The sequence below is a fragment of the Chiloscyllium punctatum genome, chromosome 26 (genome assembly GCF_047496795.1).
Source record: "Chiloscyllium punctatum isolate Juve2018m chromosome 26, sChiPun1.3, whole genome shotgun sequence".
NCBI lineage: Eukaryota > Metazoa > Chordata > Chondrichthyes > Orectolobiformes > Hemiscylliidae > Chiloscyllium > Chiloscyllium punctatum.
The window spans coordinates 1,037,731-1,043,234 of NC_092764.1; positions in this window are offsets into that span (position 1 = coordinate 1,037,731).

A 5,504-nucleotide genomic window follows, 5' to 3' on the forward strand; every position below is an offset into this window, starting at 1 on the left:
GTGTGGGGGGGGTGGGGGGGGGTGTGTGTGTGTGGGGTGTGTGTGTGGGGTGTGTGTGTGGGGTGTGTGTGTGGGGTGTGTGTGTGGGGGGGGTGTGGGGGGGGGTGCGTGAGGGGGGGGGTGCGTGAGGGGGGGTGCGTGAGGGGGGGGGGTGCTTGAGGGGGGGTGCGTGAGGGGGGGGTGCGTGATGGGGGGGGTGCGTGAGGGGGGGGTGCGTGAGGGGGGGGGGTGCGTGAGGGGGGGGGGTGTGCGTGAGGGGGGGGTGCGTGAGGGGGGGGTGCGTGAGGGGGGGGGTGCGTGAGGGGGGGTGCGTGAGGGGGGGGTGCGTGAGGGGGGGGTGCGTGAGGGGGGGGTGCGTGAGGGGGGGGTGCGTGAGGGGGGGGGTGCGTGAGGGGGGGGTGCGTGAGGGGGGGGTGCGTGAGGGGGGGGTGCGTGAGGGGGGGGTGCGTGAGGGGGGGGGTGCGTGAGGGGGGGGTGCGTGAGGGGGGGGTGCGTGAGGGGGGGGTGCGTGAGGGGGGGGTGCGTGAGGGGGGGGTGCGTGAGGGGGGGGTGCGTGAGGGGGGGGTGCGTGAGGGGGGGGTGCGTGAGGGGGGGGGTGCGTGAGGGGGGGGGTGCGTGAGGGGGGGGTGCGTGAGGGGGTGGTGCGTGAGGGGGGGGTGAGTGGGGTGGGGGTGAGTGGGCTGTGTGAGAGGGGGGGTGTGTGAGAGGGGGGTGTGTGAGAGGGGGGGTGTGTGAGAGGGGGGGTGTGTGAGAGGGGGGGTGGTGTGAGGGGGGGGTGTGAGGGGGGGGGGGTGTGAGGGGGGGGGGTGTGAGGGGGGGGGGGTGTGAGGGGGGGGTGTGAGAGGGGGGTGTGAGAGGGGGGGGTGTGAGAGGGGGGGTGTGTGAGAAGGGGGGTGTGTGAGAGGGGGGGTGTGTGAGAGGGGGGGGTGTGTGAGAGGGGGGTGTGTGAGAGGGGGGGTGTGTGAGAGGGGGGGTGTGTGAGAGGGGGGGTGTGTGAGAGGGGGGGTGTGTGAGAGGGGGGGTGTGTGAGAGGGGGGGTGGTGTGAGAGGGGGGGTGTGTGAGAGGGGGGGTGTGTGAGAGGGGGGGTGTGTGAGAGGGGGGGGTGTGTGAGAGGGGGGGTGTGTGTGAGAGGGGGGGTGTGTGAGAGGGGGGGTGTGTGAGAGGGGGGGTGTGTGAGAGGGGGGGGTGTGTGAGAGGGGGGGTGTGTGAGAGGGGGGGTGTGTGAGAGGGGGGGTGTGTGAGAGGGGGGGTGTGTGAGAGGGGGGGTGTGTGAGAGGGGGGGTGTGTGAGAGGGGGGGGTGTGTGAGAGGGGGGGTGTGTGAGAGGGGGGGTGTGTGAGAGGGGGGGTGTGTGAGAGGGGGGGGTGTGTGAGAGGGGGGGTGTGTGAGAGGGGGGGTGTGTGAGAGGGGGGGGTGTGTGAGGGGGGGGTGTGTGAGAGGGGGGGTGTGTGAGAGGGGGGGTGTGTGAGAGGGGGGGTGTGTGAGAGGGGGGGTGTGTGAGAGGGGGGGTGTGTGAGAGGGGGGTGTGTGTGAGAGGGGGGGTGTGTGAGAGGGGGGGTGTGTGAGAGGGGGGGTGTGTGAGAGGGGGGGTGTGTGAGAGGGGGGGGTGTGGAGAGGGGGGGTGTGTGAGAGGGGGGGTGTGTGAGAGGGGGGTGTGTGAGAGGGGGGGTGTGTGAGAGGGGGGGGTGTGTGAGAGGGGGGGTGTGTGAGAGGGGGGGTGTGTGAGAGGGGGGGTGTGTGAGAGGGGGGGTGTGTGAGAGGGGGGTGTGTGAGAGGGGGGGTGTGTGAGAGGGGGGGTGTGTGAGAGGGGGGGTGTGTGAGAGGGGGGGTGTGTGAGAGGGGGGGTGTGTGAGAGGGGGGGTGTGTGAGAGGGGGGGTGTGTGAGAGGGGGGGGTGTGTGAGAGGGGGGGTGTGTGAGAGGGGGGGTGTGTGAGAGGGGGGGTGTGTGAGAGGGGGGGTGTGTGAGAGGGGGGGTGTGTGAGAGGGGGGGTGTGTGAGAGGGGGGTGTGTGAGAGGGGGGGTGTGTGAGAGGGGGGGTGTGTGAGAGGGGGGGGTGTGAGAGGGGGGGGTGTGTGAGAGGGGGGGGGTGTGAGAGGGGGGGGTGTGAGAGGGGGGGGGTGTGAGAGGGGGGGGGTGTGAGAGGGGGGGGGTGTGAGAGGGGGGGGGGGTGTGAGAGGGGGGGGGGTGTGAGAGGGGGGGGTGTGAGAGGGGGGGGTGTGAGAGGGGGGGGGTGTGTGAGAGGGGGGTGGTGTGAGAGGGGGGGGGTGTGAGAGGGGGGAGGGTGTGAGAGGGGGGGGGGTGTGGAGGGGGGGGTGTGAGAGGGGGGGTGTGTGAGAGGGGGGGTGTGTGAGAGGGGGGGTGTGTGGAGGGGGGGTGTGTGAGAGGGGGGGGTGTGTGAGAGGGGGGGGTGTGTGAGAGGGGGGGTGTGTGAGAGGGGGGGTGTGTGAGAGGGGGGGTGTGTGAGGGGGGGTGTGTGAGAGGGGGGGTGTGTGAGAGGGGGGGTGTGTGAGAGGGGGGGTGTGTGAGAGGGGGGGGTGTGTGAGAGGGGGGGTGTGTGAGGAGGGGGGGTGTGTGAGAGGGGGGGTGTGTGAGAGGGGGGGTGTGTGAGAGGGGGGGTGTGTGAGAGGGGGGTGTGTGAGAGGGGGGGTGTGTGAGAGGGGGGGGTGTGTGAGAGGGGGGGTGTGTGAGAGGGGGGGTGTGTGAGAGGGGGGGTGTGTGAGAGGGGGGGGTGTGTGAGAGGGGGGGTGTGTGAGAGGGGGGGTGTGTGGGGGGGGTGTGTGAGAGGGGGGGTGTGTGAGGGGGGGGTGTGTGAGAGGGGGGTGTGTGAGAGGGGGGGTGTGTGAGAGGGGGGGTGTGTGGAGGGGGGGTGTGAGAGGGGGGGTGTGTGAGAGGGGGGGGTGTGTGAGAGGGGGGGGTGTGGTGAGAGGGGGGGTGTGGGGGGGGGTGTGTGAGGGGGGGGTGTGTGTGAGGGGGGGGTGTGTGAGGGGGGGGGTGTGGGGGGGGTGTGTGAGGGGGGGGTGTGGGGGGGGGTGTGTGAGAGGGGGGGTGTGTGAGAGGGGGGGTGTGTGAGAGGGGGGGGTGTGTGAGAGGGGGGGTGTGTGAGAGGGGGGGTGTGTGAGGGGGGGGGGGTGTGAGAGGGGGGGTGTGTGAGAGGGGGGGTGTGTGAGAGGGGGGGTGTGTGAAGGGGGGGGTGTGTGAGGGGGGGGGTGTGTGGAGGGGGGGGTGTGTGAGGGGGGGGTGTGTGAGGGGGGGGTTGTGTGGGGGGGGGGGGTGTGTGAGGGGGGGTGTGTGAGAGGGGGGGTGTGTGAGAGGGGGGGGTGTGGGGGGGGTGTGTGAGAGGGGGGGTGTGTGAGGGGGGGTGTGTGAGGGGGGGGGTGTGTGAGGGGGGGGTGTGTGAGGGGGGGTGTGTGAGAGGGGGGGTGTGTGAGAGGGGGGGTGTGTGAGAGGGGGGGTGTGTGTGAGGGGGGGTGTGTGTGAGGGGGGGTGTGAGTGGGGGGTGTGAGTGAGGGGGGGTGTGAGTGGGGGGGGGTGTGAGTGAGGGGGGGGTGAGTGGGGGGGTGTGAGTGAGGGGGGGTGTGAGTGGGAGGGGGGGGGTGTGAGAGGGGGGTGTGAGAGCGGGGGGGTGAGAGCGGGGGTGTGAGAGCGGGGGTGTGAGAGCGGGGGTGTGAGAGCGGGGGTGTGTGAGAGCGGGGGTGTGAGAGCGGGGGTGTGAGAGCGGGGGTGTGAGAGCGGGGGTGTGAGAGCGGGGGTGTGAGAGCGGGGGTGTGAGAGCGGGGGTGTGAGAGCGGGGGTGTGAGAGCGGGGGTGTGAGAGCGGGGGTGTGAGAGGGGGGGGTGTGAGAGGGGGGGGTGTGAGAGGGGGGGTGTGAGAGGGGGGGTGTGAGAGGGGGGTGTGAGAGGGGGGGTGTGAGGGGGGGGTGTGTGAGGGGGGGTGTGTGAGGGGGGGTGTGTGAGGGGGGGTGTGTGAGGGGGGGTGTGTGAGGGGGGGTGTGTGAGGGGGGGTGTGTGAGGGGTGGGTGTGTGAGTGGTGGGTGTGAGGGGGGATGTGAGAGGGGGTGTGTGAGTGGGTGTGAGGGGGGGGCGTGAGGGGGGGGGTGAGCGGGGGTGTGAGAGCGGGGGGGGGCGGAGAGCGGGGGGGGTGAGAGCGGGGGGGTGAGAGCGGGGGTGTGAGAGCGGGGGGGTGTGTGAGGGGTGGGTGTGAGGGGGGGATGTGAGAGGGGGTGTGAGGGGGGGATGTGTGAGGGGGGTGTGAGGGGGGGATGTGAGAGGGGATGTGACAGGGGGTGTGAGGGGGGGTGTGGGGGGGTGGGGTGAGGGGGTGTGAGGGGGGGATGTGAGAGGGGATGTGACAGGGGGTGTGAGGGGGGGTGTGTGAGGGGTGGGGTGTGTGAGGGGGGGGTGTGAGAGCGGGGGGTGTGAGAGCGGGGGGTGTGTGAGGGCGTGGGTGTGAGGGGGGGATGTGAGAGGGGGTGTGAGGGGGGGGATGTGTGAGGGGTGTGAGGGGGGGATGTGAGAGGGGATGTGACAGGGGGGGTGTGTGAGAGGGGGGGTGTGTGAGAGGGGGGGTGTGTGAGAGGGGGGGTGTGTGAGAGGGGGGGTGTGTGAGAGGGGGGTGTGGTGAGAGGGGGGGGGGTGTGAGAGGGGGGGGGTGTGAGAGGGGGGGGGTGTGAGAGGGGGGGTGTGGGAGGGGGGGGTGTGAGAGGGGGGGGTGGGTGAGAGGGGGGGTGGGGTGAGGGGGGGGGTGGTGAGGAGGGGGGGGTGGTGGAGAGGGGGGTGGGGTGAGGGGGGGTGTGTGGAGGGGGGGGTGGGTGAGAGGGGGGGTGGTGGAGGGGGGGGGTGGGGAGGGGGGGGTGGTGGGGGGGGGGTGTGGGGGGGGGGGTGGTGGAGGGGGGGGGGAGGGAGGGGGGGGGGGTGAGGGGGGGGGTGGGAGGGGGGGTGGGGGGGGGGGGGTGGGAGGGAGGGGGGGGGGGAGGGAGGGGGGGTGTGTGAGGGGGGGTGGGAGTGGGGGGGGTGGTGAGGGGGGGGTGGAGAGCGGGGGGGGGGGAGAGCGGGGGGTGTGAGGAGCGGGGGGGGTGAGAGCGGGGGGTGTGAGAGCGGGGGGGGTGGAGGGGGGTGGGAGGGGGGGTGTGAGGGGGGGGTGGGTGAGGGGGGGGTGGGGGGAGGGGGTGGGGGTGGTGAGTGGGGGGGGTGAGGGGGGATGGGAGAGGGGGGGTGTGAGTGGGGGGTGAGGGGGGGGCGTGAGGGGGGGGGTGAGGGCGGGGGTGTGAGAGCGGGGGGGGCGAGAGCGGGGGGGGGGAGGAGCGGGGGGTGAGAGCGGGGGGTGGGAGAGCGGGGGTGTGGAGAGGGGGGGGGTGTGAGAGGGGGGGGTGGGAGGGGGGGGTGTGGAGGGGGGGGGGAGAGCGGGGGGTGTGAGAGCGGGGGGGTGTGAGAGCGGGGGGTGTGAGAGCGGGGGGGGGTGGGTGGGGGTGGGTGTGAGGGGGGGGATGTGAGAGGGGGTGTGAGGGG